This window comes from Salvelinus namaycush, chromosome 14, assembly GCF_016432855.1.
Source record: "Salvelinus namaycush isolate Seneca chromosome 14, SaNama_1.0, whole genome shotgun sequence".
In the NCBI taxonomy this organism is placed as follows: domain Eukaryota; kingdom Metazoa; phylum Chordata; class Actinopteri; order Salmoniformes; family Salmonidae; genus Salvelinus; species Salvelinus namaycush.
The window spans coordinates 33,269,441-33,288,425 of record NC_052320.1 but is presented as its reverse complement, the minus strand read 5'-3'; the positions used below and the strand labels follow the sequence as shown (position 1 = coordinate 33,288,425).

The window sequence follows — 18,985 nt, the reverse complement described above, 5'->3', positions numbered from 1 at the left end:
AAAACAGTATGGGGATGAGGTAGGTAAATTGGGTGGGCTATATACCGATGGACTATGTACAGGTGCAGCGATCGGTTAGCTGCTCAGATAGCAGATGTTTAAAGTTGTTGAGGGAGATAAAAGTCTCCAACTTCAGAGATTTTTGCAATTCGTTCCAGTCGCAGGCAGCAGAGAACTGGAAGGAAAGGCGGCCAAATGAGGTTTTGGCTTTAGGGATGATCAGTGAGATACACCTGCTGGAGCGCGTGCTACGGGTGGGTGTTGCCATCGTGACCAGTGAACTGAGATAAGGCGGCGCTTTACCTAGCATAGCCTTGTAGATGACCTGGAGCCAGTGGGTCTGACGACGAACATGTAGCGAGGGCCAGCCGACTAGAGCATACAGGTCGCAGTGGTGGGTGGTATAAGGTGCTTTAGTAACAAAACGGATGGCACTGTGATAAACTGCATCCAGTTTGCTGAGTAGAGTATTGGAAGCTATTTTGTAGATGACATCGCCGAAGTCGAGGATCGGTAGGATAGTCAGTTTTACTAGGGTAAGTTTGGCGGCGTGAGTGAAGGAGGCTTTGTTGCGAAATAGAAAGCCGACTCTAGATTTGATTTTGGATTGGAGATGTTTGATATGGTTCGTTGGATTACATCGCCTACAAGTGTGATTGGAGCTTTCTATTGGAGAATACTTTTAACCTATCTTCATACTGTTATGTCTTTGACAAAGGCAAAAGCAGTACCAAAGATTTTTATTAATAACCCAAGATGGACCACAGCCTGTCGTTTCCAATGGGAGAAAATTAATCAGTGGCGCAGCGGTCTAAGGCACTGCAACCCAGTGCTAGAGGCGTCACTACAGACCTTGGTTCGATCCTGGGCTGTATCACAACTGGCCGTGATTGGGAGACCCGTAGGGCAGTGCGCAATTGGCCCAGCGTCATTAGGGTTTGGCCGGGGTAGACCGTCATTGTAAATAAGAATTTCTTCTTAACCGACTTGCCTAGTTAAATAAAAACAAGCAAGGAGATGGGCAGAGCAAAGCATGAGCTAGCAATATCCTATTGGCACGTTCTAGCAAGTATTTCCATATTTCCGTTAGGGAAAGGCTACTTCGTGAAGTGCGTGTTTGCAATAACTCAATTCACCCTTTTTTATATTTTTTATATACATTTTGTTGAAACTTTGGCAAAGGGTAAAGTCTACAAAACTTAGTCCACTCTGTTTGTAACAGATAGTTTTGGAAACAAAACTGTATTGAGATCAAATGTTTCATCGATGAGTAAATTAGCAGCATTCTGGCCACTGGGCTTCCTCTCATTACCATATAGTGAGTGGAAACGCCAGCTGGATGCTTCACATTTATACATCTGGTGAAATATCTGGTTCATTGTTCCATCTGTGACAGTACAGTATGTAGATAGCCAGAAAGTGCTGCTCCAATAGAAATCCCCAATCAAACTTGTAGGCAATGACATAGGAAAGAAATAGTAATGCTGTCTTTTTGTATGCACTAACTCCGCCATGGTTCGTTGGACAAAGTTAATGTAGAAAATAATGAACTACAATCCCAAAGCTCTGTTTTAAAGTTGAGAAAAGTTATTAATCCTCACTAGTTTTAAGGTTTCGGAAACCTTTGGAACTTAACTTTCATATAAGCAAGAAAGAATCTTTCAAATATAAAAGATAGGCTTACTGTGTGCAGTTTAGCAAAGTAGCACCCAGCTGTTTTTACACACCACCTCGCTATGACACATCCTCTCACTTTGCGGTCGCATTTCCAATGGACCATTCAATTTCACAATTCCGTCTAGATCACGTTTCTCAAAATACAGCAGGGTGCAACTTTCTTAAACTGCGTACAGCTAAGTGTATCACAAGTATGTATATATATATCTTTTTTATTCTCGCTTATATGAAAGTTAAGTGTTTTTAAAGTTGTATCGCATGCTAGGCGTATTTGCGTTTAGACAGAGCATTTCCCTCACAAGGTTAAAGGGGATGTCCAATGGCTCAATGTAATGCAATGGAATTGAAGTTATGAATAAGTTCTAGTGGTTCTCCAAAAACCAGAGAATATTCGGAAAGATATTAAATCCACATTTTGTATCAAATAACATTTTTTGCTTGCATGTGTGTGTCTTTGTTTTGGTCACACTGTCTGATGCGCAGTTATCTACTTCTAAACATGGCCACGTCGCATAGAAACGACTAGTTGCTGCAAAGATGTTGTGAAATGCAACATGTCTGGCAGGTGAAATGGTGAGGGAACTACTCACTCAGTGCAAAATGTGGATTTAATATTTTTCTGAATTTTGTCTGGTTTATCGAGAACCATTTGCAACTGGACACACATTTACAAGATACAATTGTCTTCTGAATTGAGAACAAAGTAAGTAGGCTATCGCCAAGCACAGGTTAGTAGAACATTTGCCTGGAATGCTTTACACTAGCTACTTATCAACAACTATCACTCAGCTGGAACGCAGATAGTAATGATCAGACTAGCCAATGATTTATTAGCTAGCATTGTGGCTCTCCTCACCTAGTCAGCATGGCTATGGGTCTCCAGGTCTATAGGTCAGGGGTGTTCGAATCCCAGCCTGGAGGTCCAGACTAATAGTGCTGGTTTTCTGTTCTACCTGATAATTGATTGCGCCCTCTGCACAGAGTTGTGTGGTGTCCACTCCTAGGTCTAAATCAGTCCTTGTTTAGAGGGAAAGAATGAAAATCAGCAGTGGAACTGGGCTGGTTTTGAGGTCCAGATTAGAGTTTTACTTTGGTAAGGACCAATTCATTTGGAATTTGACTCTTTCCTCTCCACCAGATACACTAAATAATAGACAGCCATTCATATTTTAATGTAATCTGACACAAGAAAGTTTGGTCATGACTCATGAGGACATTGCCCATTTGACATGACCAGCAGATGGAGTCTGTTACCAATATTGTGAATTTTGTTAGGGCAGTTGGACATTTGTCACTTTACGAAAAACACACAGCGTAATTGGCAGGAATGGGCTGGACTGTGTCATCACATTTGATGACTTAAAGCTGTTTTTTAATTGTGTGTAGGACAGTGTAGGCCTACACTGGGGGCTCAATTCAATCATTGTTGTACAGTAGCAGTCTTTTCTCATGGTCAAGGCCATGAGGTCTCATAGGCCATTCCATGGTTGCATATCCCAAAATATTTTTTGGTATCTCAGATTGTTCTGGTAATTCTCACAGAAACTTATATTGAACTAAAATATAAACGCAACATGTAAAGTGTTGGTCCCATGTTTCATGAGCTGAAAAGAAGAAAAAAGACATTTTTCACACACACATCTTATTCCTCTCAAATTTTGTGCACAAATTTGTTTACATCCCTGATAGTGAGCATTTCTCCTTTGCCCAGATAATTCATCCACCTGACAGGTGTGGCATATCAAGAAGCTGATTAAACAACATGATCATTACAGAGGTCATTACAACACAATGCCAGAGATGTCTCAAGTTTTGAGGGAGTGCAGTTGGCATGCGGACTGCAGGAATGTCCACCAGAGTTGTTGCCAGAGAATTGAATATTAATTTCTCTATCATAAGCAGCATCCAACGTCGTTTTATAGAATTTGGCAGTATGTCCAACCGGCCTCACAACCGCAGTCCACGTGTTGCCATGCCAGCCCAGGACCTCCACATCTGGCCTCTTCACCTGCGGGATCGTCTGAGACCAGCCACCCGGACAGCTGATGAAACTGAGGAGTATTTCTGTCTGTAATAAAACACTTTTGTACTGGAAAAACTAATTCTGATTGGCTGGGCCTGGCTCCCCAGTCTTGTGAAACCCATAGATTAAGGTCGAAATAATTATTTCCTTATATGAACTGTAACACAGTGAAATAGTTGCATGTTGCGTTTTATATTTTTGTTCAGTATATTTGGGGGGAATGATGCTTGATATGCTTTTTACATTTGTAAAATAAACCATATTTAAGGAAATTGTGAAAGTGGCAATTGTAGGCCCTTTTTAGACCTATACAGACCTATACATTATACACACTACCTTTGTTTCATTATACTCGGTTGAAGCTATATGAGTGAACAAAGTAAGCATGAGTCATTTGGCACATTGTGGATATAGGATACTCCATCTTATTCCTGCACAATAGGCCTGGCTGTCATTGAAAGATTCAGGTTGATGTATCCTTAGTTGTAATGCGTCATTGAATTTGCAAACGGTGTAGTCAGTGTGAGGAAGTTAGTTGTAAAACAAGAAACAGACCGAGAGTTTGTTTTATGCACCACATATTTTTGGACAAACCAGACCTACAAGAAAGTGTCTACCATTGTCCTAAAAAGAAAGGCATCTTTACTTTAGTTGGGTCATTCTCACAAAATTGACATTTGACAAAACAATTCTCAAGTGTCATTTTTCACAATTTCCTCTCTTGATCACTGAGAGTACTTATCTATTTCATACTTTTTGTTTATTGATCAGATATAATTCATTTTACCACAATTTCCAGTACCAACGCAAAGATTCTCATTACTGCTCATTACCAAGTCCAAAAAAGTAAAACAAATCAATGTGTATGTGCATTTATCTCATTACTGTTATTATTATATATACACTACCGTTCAAAAGTTTGGGGTCACTTAGAAATGTCCTTGTTTTTGAAAGAAAAGCACACTTTTTTTGGTCCATTTAAAATAACATCAAATTGATCAGAAATACAGTATACATTGTTAATGTTGTAAATGACTATTAGCTGGTCTAGTCAGCATATTAGCTCAATCTGCAAATAATAGGGAACGGCCATTTATGAGTCCGCAAAGAATTAACCACATCACTAAAGCCCATTCATGCCTCCATGTTGCTAAGGTAATGCTTCTGACTTTTTCCCAATTTTGAGCTTTTTAGCCGTTTCGGTAATGAGAAGGTCAAGTGGGATAAAGGGGGTGTTTGAGAATAAGAGTCTAATTCTGAAGGCTTATATGCGAATTCGTGAACTTGTGATCAAATTCAGACCCCTTGACAGTTGAAACTGGATTTTAAAGATCGACTCTCTGCTAGACACTAACAAAAGACCCATCATATCTGGCCCTGTGCCCTCTCTGAATCGTGGCATTGAACGCTCTAGCAGGATTCTTTCTCTTCACAACTGGCTACCTGATTATTGCAGCTCAATGGGTGTAACTTTTGTGGACAATTTCGATAGCTTTTGTAAACAAAACACGTTTTATCAGGAGGATGGGATCCACCCAAATAATTTGGGTTCATGGATCCTTTCACAGCATTATGAGGCTGCTTTGAGGCAATGACTTATCAATGACCCAAGCCCAGGTCAGCTAATCCCTACCATTGTGATGCAGAGTTGTCATAATGCTTCAGCAAATATACATTACACCAGGGGTGTCGGTAGATGCAATATAAGTAACTTAATGCATGTCTCTCTAACTGCTCTGAATGCCTCTGCTGATCTTACAGCTATTGTATGCTGTAATCACGTGCCTATGAACCCGATTTATACTGTTAGCACTGAGCCGGTGTGCCCTAGTAGGAAGTCCCACTGTGTGCAGCTCACCCTGCACTAGCATAAAGAACACGAGCGCATCTACTGCTGTTAAGTTTCTGAGTAAAGCAATAAAAACAAGGGAGCATCCCAGAAGAAAAGTGCTCAAAATAGCCCACGTTAACACATGTAGCTTAAGATCAAGGTTCATGAAATCAATAATTTGCTAGTAACAGATGACATTCATATTCTATCTCTGAAACTCACTTAGATAATAACTTTGATACAGTGGTAGCTATACAAGGTTATAATATTTACAGAAAATATAGAAATGCCAATGGTGGAGGTGTTGCTGTATATATTCAGAACCACATTCCTGTAAAGATTAGAGAGGATCTCATGTTAAATTCTGTTGAAGTAATATGGCTGCAGGTTCATCTGCCTCACCTAAAGCTCGTTCTGGTGGGAAGCTGCTATAGACCACCAAGTGCTAACAGTATCTGGATAACGTGTGAAATGCTTGATAATGTATGTGATGTCAATTGAGGTTTACTTTCTGGGTGATTTTAAATATTGACTGGCTTTCATCAGGCTGCCCACTCAAGAGAACATTTCAGACTGTAACTAGTGCCTGCAACCTGGTTATAAATCAACCTACCAGGGTTGTTACAAACAGTACAGGAATGAGATCATCAACATGTATTGATCATATCTTTACTAATGCTGCAAAGATTTGTTTGAAAGCAGTATCCAAATCCATTGGATGTAGTGATCACAATATAGTAGCCATATCTAGGATAAGTTCCCAAGGCTGGGCCTAATATAGTGTATAAGAGGTCATACAATATGTTTTGTAGTGATTCCTAGGTTGTTGATGTAACGAATATGTTGGTCCGTGGTGTGTAAAGAGGAGCAAACAGACACTGCACTTGACACATTTATGAAATTGCTTATTCCAGTTACTAATAAGCATGGACCCATTTTTTTATTTTTATACTTTGTTTTTATTGTAGGAACACAAAGAAAGTACAAATAAAGTCAAATAAAAGAACAAAAATGATCTGGCAGTTACAGTGCACTTCATACCTTCATCATCATATCATCATATTAGTTACATTAGCATCTTTGAATTAGACCTTTTCCAAGTATGAAACCCATTTCTCCCAGTATTCCTGACCTCTCTCTTGTTGAGTTCTTAAAGCAAAGGTCATACGCTCCATGTGGTGTATTTCTTCTACAATGTCTATCCATTGTGTCACTGTGGGAGGGTCTTTTTGTAGCCATTTCCTAGTGATAGCCTTTTTACTGGCTGCCAGTAGGACCTTCAAGAGGTACTTTTCTCTATTGTGTAAGTTATCTGGTGTTTCACCCAAGTACAAAGAAATGAATGTTTGTTCTATGTCAAATCCCATTATCTTTCCAATGTTAGATCTTATTTCTCCCCAGTAAGTTTCGATTGCGGGGCAGGACCAAAAGATATGAGAGTGGTCCGCCCTCAATAGACCGCATTCTCTCCAACAAGGGTGTGGTGAGCCAGTCTGTTTTGATTTCAGTTTAGGTGTTATGAAGAAACGTATAACATTCTTCCAACAGAATTCTCTCCATGACCTTGAGTTGGTGGAGCTTTGTTGAGTCTCTAATATGTTCAACCATGTTTCATCAGTTATTTCAATGTTAAGTTCCTCCTCCCATTTCTTTTTAATATAGTTTGTAGAATGTTTCTTTGAGGATTGAATACCCAAGTAGAGATTTGAAATCGTTTTTTTGTTACTCCCCAAGTTGTATGCGTTAGTGAATACTTGGATTAATTTTGGAGGTGCTCGAGGGTCAGTCACTTTTATCTCCCTTAAGAAATAGTGTCGGACTTGTAGGTATCTGTAAAAATCTTGTTTATCCAAGCCATGTTTTTTACTTAAGTCCTGGAAGTTATCTAGGTTCCCATTCCTTATAATTGTACTGAATAATGTGATGCCTTTCTGCGTCCATTGTTTAAATCTGCTGTCCTGAGTTGCAGGGATGAAGCTGGGGTCGTATGCGGGCCAACTCAGCAGTTTGATCTCTCTGTCTAAATTATTTTGCTTAACTACCCTAAACCATGTCTTCGGAGAGAAATTAATCCACTGATTTTGTCTATTGTATATTTCTTTTACCATGTCCTTATTTCCCAAAACTGACTGTATGGGTATCCCTGTCAAAGTAGTCTCGATGTCTTTCCATTTGGATTCGTATTCTGAATTGAACCAACAAACCAGGGGTCTCAATTGGGCTGACACATAATAATCTTTTAGGTTTGGTAAGGCCATACCCCCACAGTTTTTTGGTAATTGTAATGTTGTATATCTAGTTCTTGGTCTCTTACTGTTCCAGATAAACCTTGATATCCGTTTATCCCATTCCCTAAACTGTTTAGGTGGGATTTCTATGGGCAGTGATTGGAACAAATACAATAACCTCGGCAGGATGTTCATTTTGATTGTTTCGATTCTACTACTAAGATCTAAGGGAAGTGAGTTCCACCTGTCTAGGTCATCATATATTTTCTTGTTGATGTGATCGTAATTCATGCAATAGAGTTTGGGTGTATCTTTTGGTAGGTATACTCCAAGATATTTAATGGATGAAGAGGTCCAGGTGAAGTTATACCTATTCTTCAGCTCTTCCTGTGGGGTATAATTATATACTAGGGCTTGGGTCTTGTGTACGTTAAGCACATACCCTGAATATGTTCCAAATGTTTGTAGAACATCCATCAATCTAGGTACGCTTGAGCCTGGGTCTTTAAGGAATAACAGAACGTCATCCGCATACATGCATATCTTATGTTCACTGTCTCTTATTGTTATTCCCTCTAAGGTTGGGTCCTGTCTTATTGCCTGTGCTAATGGTTCGAGGTACAAGGAGAAGAGTGTGGGTGAAAGATTACAGCCTTGTCTTGCCCCTCGCTCTAATTTTATCGTTCGTGTCAAATGTCCATTTATCTTTATTCTAGCGGTCGGACATGAATACAGTGTTTTGATGCACTGTATCACTTCTTTGTTGAAACCAAATCTTTCCATAACTTGGAATAGGTAATCCCATCCCACTGAATCAAATGCTTTTTCTGCATCTAGACTGATTAATATTTCACTTGTCTTATTCTGAGTAATGTGGTCCATGACATGTAGTGTTCTCCTTATATTGTCCGTGTCTGCCTATTTTGTATGAAACCAGTTTGATCTCCGTCAATCAATTCTGGGATTATGTTCTCCATTCGTTTGGCTATTATTGATGCATATAGTTTATAATCTGTGTTAAGAATTGCGATAGGTCTATATGAACTGCATTCTTTCTTATCTTTACCCTCTTTTGGGATTACAGATATGATGGCCTCTCTCCATGACGGTGGGAGACCACCCTCCTTCAGAGTCCAGTTAAAACAGGCCTTAAGTAGAGGTGTTAGTTGTTCTCTGAAGGTCTTGAACCATTCTGAAGGGAAGCCATCAGTGCCTGGAGACTTGTTGACTTTTTGTTGAGATATTGCTTTATTAATTTCTTCGGTGGATATTTCTAAAGTTAGTCTATCATTTTGCTCTGTCCCAATTGAGGGGAGATCAAGTGAGTTCAAAAAGTGCTCTATTGTCTGTGCATCTGCCTTCTCTGGTTGCTTGTACAGATTTGTGTAATATGATTCAAATGCATTCTGTATTTCATCTAATTTGCATGTGATCTTTTTTGTTTTGGGGTCTTTTATTTTAAAAATTGTATTCTGTGCTTGTTGTTTCCTGAGTCTCCATGCTAGTAATTTGGTTGCCTTTGAGCCTGCTTCATAATATCGTTGTTTCAGGAACCTAAGCTTTTTCTCTACTTCTTCTCTATAAATCTGGTCAATTTCCTGTTTTACCTTTTGAATCTCTCGTAATATAAGAGGGTCTTTGTATTGACTATGAGATCGTTCTAAGTTTCTTAGGGTTTCCTGTAATTTCAGCAATTTCTGTGCTTTAATCTTTTTCTTGAGAGACGATGTGGCTATGATTTTTCCTCTAATAACCACCTTAGCTGCATCCCACAGTATAGCAGGAGATACTTCCCCATTATCATTATTCTCCAGATAGATGTTCAATTCTGTCTTTATTGATTCCTTGAATGCTGGATCATTCAGCATGCTTGTATTAAGTCTCCATGTAGTATTTCTTGGTTTGCTATCAAGGTGTAGAGTGAGGTAAACTCCATTATGATCTGATAAGTCGCTCTGCCCGATCCTACAATCCTTAAGCCTGTGTCTATCTGCACTGTACATAAAAAAGTAGTCTAACCTGGAGTATTCAGTGTGGCGGGCTGAGTAAAAAGTATATTCCTTATCGGTCTTGTGGGTGTCACGCCATACATCGAGCAGTCCTAGATCCTGCAGTATCCTATTGATCTTTTTGGCAACTAGGCTCATTTTCCTATTTTGATTTGTGCTGTCCAATTTTGAGTTTAGAATTGTGTTAAAATCCCCTCCACAGATAAGAGTGCCAGTGGTTTCTGTGGCAATTAAATCAAATACCTTCCTATAGAAGACCATGTCACTCCCTGGGGGTGCGTATACATTAAATAATGTAACTTCCTTGTTATCCAGTTTACATTTAACAAGTATAAATCTACCCTCCTTGTCTTTTATTTCTGACATAAACTCAAAATTAACTGAATTTGGGATCAAGATTGCAACTCCCCTTCTACCCATTTTGTAAGAAGAAAAAAAAGTGTTCCTATATCCCATTTTCTTGAGTTTCTCGTGTTCAGGTGTGGATAAGTGAGTTTCCTGCCAGAATAGTATGTCAACTCTCGCCCGTTTCATCTTTGCTATTACCTTACTTCTCTTGATGGCACTCCCCAGTCCGTTTACATTGAGACTTATGACCTTAAATTCCCGATGATGCATCGATATAAATAAAAAAAGCTGTGCACCATATCTGCCTGCTTATCATGAACCTAAAAATGAACGAAAATTCAAGAACGATAATAAAGTAAACCAAAGTGGGAAAGTACTTTGGTATTTGAACTCCCATGTCAGAGGACTGTCTCTTGCCTCTGGGGTTTGAGGGGATGAGCCTGTCCGCAGGATGGGCCCCTCGCTCAGATATGAAAATGCGTGACGTAGTCACAAACAAGACCTGGTGGAAGCGAAAATAATAAGGGCGCCTATTTCGTCGCTTATACACATCGGTTAATTACAAGTGAAAACTATATCGGTCATGCGTGCATATCATGAATCCTCCCCTTGATATGCCATTCTGTCGCCCCGTTGTCAATGTGTCATTAATCCTTAGCTAATATATATGTTATTAACGTGACGCTACTTAATGTGTTCATAAAGAACACATGCTTTTGGGTACTCACCCTTATTCAGCATTGGGGGAAAATAGGGGAGATATTTTATCTATTGCAATGTCAACCGTAACAACCCAAAGTCTTAACAGCTGCGGTAACTATTAATTCTGTTAAATCCGATTCAGTGTCTTTCATCTTCCCGTTGGAAATGCCTGAGTTTCTCTCGGATGTGAACGTCCTCTCGCCGAGATGGTTTCCCTCTTTCTCCATGACCTTGCTTGTTGACAATGATCCATTGGAGAGCCTGCTCGAGTCTTTCTGCTGGTGATGTCGCCTTTCTCCTGGCGGTATACTCCACTGGGAAGCCCCTTGACTTCAGGTCCTCAGCCGCCTCGTCTGCATGCTCGTATGTAACCGGGCCATTTTTCAGAAATACCCGCATTTTTGCCGGGTATGGTGTTTGGAAGCGAATACCCTTCTCTTTAAGTGCTTTCTTAATGGGGGTGTATTCTTTCCTTCTTTTCAGTATCTCTCCCGCGTAGTCATGATCAAAGAACACTCGTTGGCCTTGGAAGTTAACAGGTTTTTTCCAGGTAGCATGTAAAACTTTCTCTTTGACTGAGAATTTTAGGAACCGTATTACTATGGATCTTGGTGGGGCGCCGCTGGGGGGTTTTGAGGCCAGAGCTCGGTGTGCTCTCTCGATTCCCAGGTCAGTTTCGTCATCAAGTATGTCCTTGAATAGACTCTCCACGAAGTTGGGCATAGAGTCTTTTTCTGCGCCCTCTACTACGTTATAAAGTCTAATGTTGTTTCGACGTGAGAAACCTTCGAGTTCTGTCACTTTTGCCTGTAGTGCATGTTGGCTTTTCAGTGACTGTTCAAGTATTTCCTTGACTGCGAAGTTCCATGTGTCCGTTTCCCCAATGCGCTGTTCTGCGTCCCCCATTCTTGTAGATATGCTGTGAAGTTCTAATTTGTTTTCTTCCAGTTTCTGGTTAATGCCCTTCTTGAACTCATTTAGTTATTTTCTTACATCTTCTCGAAGTTCCTCTCGTAAGCCTGTGAGCGCCTCGCGCAATTCCTCCTTCATCACCTCACGAAATGAGGGTTATTTTGCTGCTGCTATCTTATTTGCGCTAGCATTAGCCATTTCGGGTTCTTCGACGATTATATCTTCTGCTGTCTTGTTACAGGCTGTTGTTGTAGCTCCACGACCTTTTCCTGTTTTCCCCTTTTCCATTTTGCGTAAGTTATTATAATGCTCAGAGTAAATACTTGAATTTGGGGGGGAAATTCCCAACCGATGTGCAGTACGAGAAACTAGGCAGCCATTTCCTAAGTTGCGTCACCCAAGCATGGACCCATTTAAGAAAATTACTGTAAAAACTGTTAATGGGGATTGATGAGGAATTGAAACATTGAATTGTTGAGAGAGATGAGGCAAAAGGAATGGCAAATAAGTCTGGCTGCACAAACGATTGGCAAACATACTGCAAAGTGAGAAATCATGTGACTAAACTGAAATAAAAAGAAGAAGAAACTACACTATGAAACAACGAAGATAAATGACATAAAGACTGATAGAAAAAAGCTTTGGAGCACCTTAAATTAAATTTTGGGAAAAAATGCTAATTCAGCTCCATCATTCATTGAATCAGATAGCTCATTCATCACAAAACCCACTGACATTGCCAACTAGGGTTGCACATTTTGGGGAATATTCAGAGGTGGAAACTTTCCGTGGGAATATATGGGAATTAACAGAAATATATGCAAATGAATATTAATACCATTTAAATGTAGATGTTTTTTGCATTGGATATATTTACCATATCATAGGGAGACAGAAACCTAAATACTTTACCTCATAAGTAGAAGTAAACTATTTAGTTCCAAATTGAACTTTAATTAAATGAGTTGACTCTTCACATGGGATGATTTCACTGAACAACAAAAGAAAGGGAATATTGAATGATCCCCAATGATCCATTGCATCTCCCAAAAACATTTAACAAACATTTGTAAAATGATAGTCTAGAAACTAAAGCTTTGGTTGTCTTCCTCTCACAGGCCGACTACACCGCTCACGTCGCGTGCGCGAGTGTTGCAAAATAAATTTAGACATACATGTTATTCAATTATTGCACCCACACTGCTCGCGCGCGCGCCAACGAGCATCTGCGTTGCCATGGGCTAAAATAGAAGTCAGTTCTATTTCTGACGCAGATCGCACTGCAAGTCCTGCCTCTCCCATCTTCTCATTGGTTTATAGAAGCAGGTACCCACGTGCCATCTCCTCATTGGTTACACCCACGTGGGTGACTGAAAGACGAACACGGTCAGTGCCGGTAATGCACTTAATTTCTGAAAGTTGCCAATCGCAATATAGAGTCAAGAGAAGAAAAAATCTGGAAGGAGGAGAGATGACGAGAAACAATTCGGTTGACCGTTTAATGTGTGGATTAATTGGCTGAGTAGAGAACTTTGTGCATTTCAGGTAAAATAACAACTCAATGTTTATATCCCAGAACAAATTAGCTAGCAACAGCAAGCTAGCTAAATAGGACAAATTAGCTAGCAAGTGCAAGCTAGCTAGCTAAATTGCCATAAATGTTTAATTCTTTTCGACCTGTCCCAAATTAATATAATTGGTTCAGAATTTGTTTTGATATTTTAACCTGCATGTCGTGATCGCGTTTGGTGTGGGGGGACAAAATACATTTATGCACGATGGCGCACGCGCACAGCCGGTTTGGGTTCCGTGTCAGGCTTCCATGTCTTCTCCCTGGACCTTCTCACTGTCCACCTCTTGAACATCAGACTCTGAGGCCTCATCTTCACTGTCACTTTCCTGGTTGAGGATGGCTCGTTGTCAGGCTCAAAAAGCCTCAAATATGCCCGGATGGCCACCAATATTTCAACCCTTGTATTGGTCAGCCTGTTGAGTGCGTTGGTGTGTCTGTGTGTGTTCCCAAACAAGGAACAGTTGCACTCCGAGGCAGCTGATGTTGGTGGGATTTGGAGGATGATGGGGGCAACAGGGGAAAGAGCCTCAGATCCACAAAGTCCCTTCCACCAGGTGGCTGATGAGATATGTTGGCACGGCTGACATCCCAAAGCCCTTGCTTGGAAGTATACTTCGCCAGACTGCCAAGAACCTTGCCCTCATCCAGGCCAAGGTGGCGAGACACGGTAGTGATGACACCATAGGCCTTGTTGATCTCTGCACCAGACAGGATGCTCTTGCCAGCCTACTTGGGGTCCAACATGTACGCTGCGGTGTGTATGGGCTTCAGGCAGAAGTCTTCACACTTTTTGATGTATTTCAGAACTGCAGTTTCCTCTGCTTGGCGCAACAGTGAAGTGGCCAGTACAGATTTCTTCTCTTACATCTGCAAGCAGAGTCTGAACAACAGACAGGATAGCATTGTCTCCCTCAATCTGTGCAATGGCTACTGCTATAGGTTTCAGGAGTTTCATGCTGCTTACCACTCTCTCCCAAAATACATCATCTAGGAGGATCCTCTTGATGGGGCTATCCATATTGGCAGACTGTGATTATGGTCATTTCTTGGAGAGACTCCTTCCCCTCCAGGAGACTGTCAAACATGATGAAAACACCACCCCAACTGGTGTTTCTGGGCAGCTTCAATGTGATGCTCTTATTCTTCTCACTTTGCTTGGTGAGGTAGATTGCTGCTATAACTTGATGACCCTTCACATACATAATCATTTCCTTGGCTCTCTTGTAGAGTGTATCCATTGTTTTCAGTGCCATGATGTCCTTGAGGAGCAGATTCAATTAATGAGCAGCACAGCCAATGGGTGTGACGTGAGGGTAGAACTCCTCCACTTTAGACAGTGCTGCGAACATGAAAGCTGCATGGTCTGTCACCAGTGCAAATACCTTCTGTGGTCCAAGGTCATTGATGACTGCCTTCAGCTCATCTGCAATGTAGAGACCGGTGTTCCTTGTGTCTGTGCTCTTGTAGAATACTGATTGAGGGGTGGAGATAATGTAGTTAATTATTCCTTGCCCACAAACATTCGACCACCCATCAGAGATGATTGCAATACAGTCTGCTTTCTCTATGATTTGCTTGACCTTCAGTTGAACTCTGTTGAACTCTGCATCCAGCAAATGAGTAGATAAAGCATGTCTGGTTGGAGGGGTGTATGCTGGGCAAAGAACATTCAGAAATCTCTTCCAATACTCATTGCCTGTGAGCATCAGAGGTGAACCAGTTGCATACAAAGCTCGAGCAAGACATTCATCAGCATTTCTCTGACTACATTCCTCCATTGAGTCAAAAAAACTTCTGATTCCACTAAGACCATGAGCTGTTGCTATAGATAAGGTGCCTGCTTCATTATTTTCACCTCGAATAGAAGTAGAGGGACTTTTGTCAGAGGTTGCTTGTTGTGAGCGCCGAGGGAACTTTATGCACTTGGCCAGATGATTCTGCATCTTTGTTGCATTCTTCACATATGATTTGGCACAGTATTTGCAAATGTACACAGATTTTCCTTCTACGTTAGCTGCAGTGAAATGTCTCCACACATCAGATAGTGCCCATGGCATTTTCCTGTAAAGATTAGGTAAAAAATGGTAAAACAAATACAATTCCATGTTTAATCTAACTGCTTAACTATTTATCTGTACAACTCCTTTGTAAGATAAATGTTTTAAAATGAAACATGTATGGAAACAGGTGAATTAACACTCCTCAGTTAGCAGGCTCAAGCAAGCTTAAACCCACATGGTAGCAAAAACGAACTAGCAGAAATTGTGAACAAGTTAGAAATGATTTAAACAAACTATTTTAAACACACTGTTACTACTACTATTTACTAGTTAACTTCTTCTGGCTGCAAGCCCGAGGCCGCCCACAATATGACAACAGCCACTTCAAGTGCAGGGCGCGAAATTCCAAATATATTTTTTCGAAATATTTAACTTTCACACATTAACAAGTCCAATACAGCAAATGAAAGGTACACATCTTGTGAATCCAGCCAACATGTCCAATTTTTAAAATGTTTTACAGCGAAAACAGCACGTATATTTATGTTAGCTCACCACCAAATACAAAAAAGGACAGACATTTTTCACAGCACAGGTAGCATGCACAAAGCCAACCTAACTAACCAACAAACAACTTCATCAGATGACAGTCTTATAACATGTTATTCAATAAATCTATGTTTTGTTCGAAAAATGTGCATATTTCAGGTATAAATCATAGTTTACATTGCAGCTACAATCAGAAATTGCACCGAAAGCAGACAGAATAATTACAGACACCAACGCCAAATACCTAAATACTCATCATAAAACATTTCTGAAAAATACATAGTGTACAGCAAATGAAAGACAGGCATCTTGTGATTCCAGCCAATATTTCCGATTTATTAAGTGTTTTACAGCAAAAACACAATATAGCGTTATATTAGCTTACCACAATAGCCAGAAACACAAGCCATTTCCCAGCAGCAAAAGTTAGCGATCTTAACAAACCAGTAAAAGATATATAATTTTTGACTAACCTTGATAAGGTTCATCAGATGACAGTCCTATAACATCAGGTTATACATACACTTATGTTTTGTTCGAAAATGTGCATATTTAGAGCTGAAATCAGTGGTTATACATTGTGCTAACGTAGCTACTTTTTCCCACAACGTCCGGATTTTTTTCTGACACTTTTTCTGACACACATATTCTGACCAAATAGCTATTCATAAACATAACTAAAAAATACATGTTGTATAGGAAATGATAGATACACTAGTTCTTAATGCAATTGCCGTGTTAGAATTCTAAAAATAACTTCATTACGACATCCAGCTTAGGTATGGCGAGAGAGTACCCAAAAGCTGGGCGCAAACGACTAGTTCACATGTTCGACAGATATATGAAATAGCATCATAAAACGGGTCCTACTTTTGCTGATCTTCCATCAGAATGTTGTACAAGGTGTCCTTTGTCAAGAACAATCGTTGTTTGGATTTAGAACGTCCTTTTTCCCTCTTGAATTAGCAAGCGCACTAGCCAAGTGGCGCGAAGCTCTCCTTTCTGAACAAAGGCACACAACGCAACACGCCTAACGTCCCGAATAAATTTCAAAAATCTAATAAAACTATATTGAAAAAACATACTTTACGATGATATTGTCACATGTATCAAATAAAATCAAAGCCGGAGATAGTAGTCGCCTATAACGAAAGCTTTTCAGAAGGCAATTCCAGGTCCAACCTCGCGCCTTCCTGAAAACAGGAAATGGGTGACACGTCATTCCAAGAGGATTTATTCCAACTCAGACCAAGATAAACACTCCATTTCTTCTCTCACAGCCTCTTGACATCCAGGGGAAGGTGTATGACGTGCATGTATACTAATACGTATCATGCCCATTTATAGGCAGGACCAAGAAGAGAGCATCGATTTCAGATTTTCCACTTCCTGGTCAGGAAGTTTGTGCCAAATGAGTTCTGTTTTACTCACAGATATAATTCAAACGGTTTTAGAAACTAGAGAGTGTTTTCTATCCAATAGTAATAATAATATGCATATTGTACGAGCAAGAATTGAGTACGAGGCCGTTTGAAATGGGCACCTTTTATCTGGCTACTCAATACTGCCCCTGCAGCCCAAACAGGTTAACAAAAAATCATGTATGTCATAAAATATTTTCACCACACCCAGTATTGTAATCAAAACGTACCAGAAAGCATGTAGTCCTTGGCTCAGACAGTGTAGTAGTGTGGGCTGAATAGCATCTCATTAGTGTGCAAGATCTTGAGAATCAGCTGCACAGTCATGGCCAAAAGTTTTAAGAGTGACACAAATATTCATTTCCACAAAGTTTGCTGCTTCAGTGTCTTTAGATATTTTTGTCAGATGTTACTATGGAATACTGAAGTATAATTACAAGCATTTCATAAGTGTCAAAGGCTTTTATTGACAATTACATGAAGTTGATGCAGAGAGTCAATATTTGCAGTGTTGCCCCTTCTTTTTCAATACCTCTGCAATCTGCCCTGGCATGCTGTCAATTAACTTCTGGGCCACATCCTGACTGATGGTAGCCCATTCTTGCATAATCAATTCTTGGAGTTTGTCAGAATTTGTGGGTTTTTGTTTGTCCACCTGCCTCTTGAGGATTGACCACAAGTTCTCAATGGGATTAAGGTCTGGGGAGTTTCCTGGCCATGGAACCAAAATATCAATGTTTTTGTACCCCGAGCCGCTTAGTTATCACTTTTGCCTTATGGCAAGGTGCTCCGTCATGCTGGAAAATACATTGTTCGTCACCAAACTGTTCCTGGATGGTTGGGAGAATTTGCTCTCGGAGGATGTGTTGGTACCATTATTTATTCATGGCTGTGTTCTTAGGCAAAATTGTGAGTGAGCCCACTCTCTTGGCTTAGAAGCAACCCCACACATGAATGGTCTCAGGATGCTTTACTGTTGGCATGACACAGGACTGATGGTAGTGCTCACCTTGTCTTCTCCGGACAAGCTTTTTCCGGATGCCTCAAACAATCGGAAAGGGGATTCATCAGAGAAAATGACTTTACCCCAGTCCTCAGCAGTCCAATCCCTGTACCTTTTGCAGAATATCAGTCTGTCCCTGATGTTTTTCCTGGAAATAAGTGGCTTCTTTGCTGCCCTTCTTGACACCAGACCATCCTCCAAAAGTCTTCGCCTCACTGTGTGTGCAGATGCACTCACACCTGCCTGCTGCCATTCCTGAGCAAGCTCTGTACTGGTGGTGCCCCGATCCCGCAACTGAATCAACTTTCGGAGACGGTCCTGGCGCTCGCTAGACTTTCTTGGGCGCGCTGAAGCCTTCACAACAATTGAACCGCTCTCCTTGAAGTTTTTGATGATCCGATAAATGGTTGATTTAGGTGCAATCTTACTGGCAGCAATATCCTTGACTGTGAAGCCCTTTTTGTGCAAAGCAATGATGACGGCACGTGTTTCCTTGCAGGTAACCATGTTTGACAGAGGAAGAACAATGATTCCAAGCACCACCCTCCTTTTGAAGCTTCCAGTCTGTTATTTGAACTCAATCAGCATGACAGAGTGATCTCTAGCCTTGTCCTCGTCAACACTCACACCTGTGTTAACGAGAGAATCACTGACATGATGTCAGCTGGTCCTTTTGTGGTTGGGCTGAAATGCAGTGGAAATGTTTTTT

General features: G+C 40.6%; 1 protein-coding gene across 3 annotated transcripts in view; it reads left to right on the top strand.

Annotated features, from left to right (window-relative positions):
* Positions 1-18,985, top strand: part of ppih (peptidylprolyl isomerase H (cyclophilin H)) — a 36,738-nt gene that overhangs the window by 1,198 nt on the left and 16,555 nt on the right. The window contains exon 1 of one of the 3 annotated variants that reach the window (XM_039008446.1): positions 2,218-2,380. The exons of the other annotated variants lie outside the window; for them this stretch is intronic. The gene's annotated coding sequence lies outside the window, so the exon portion shown is untranslated. Of the gene's footprint in view, positions 1-2,217; positions 2,381-18,985 lie in introns of those variants that run through there. 3 annotated transcript variants of the gene reach the window in all.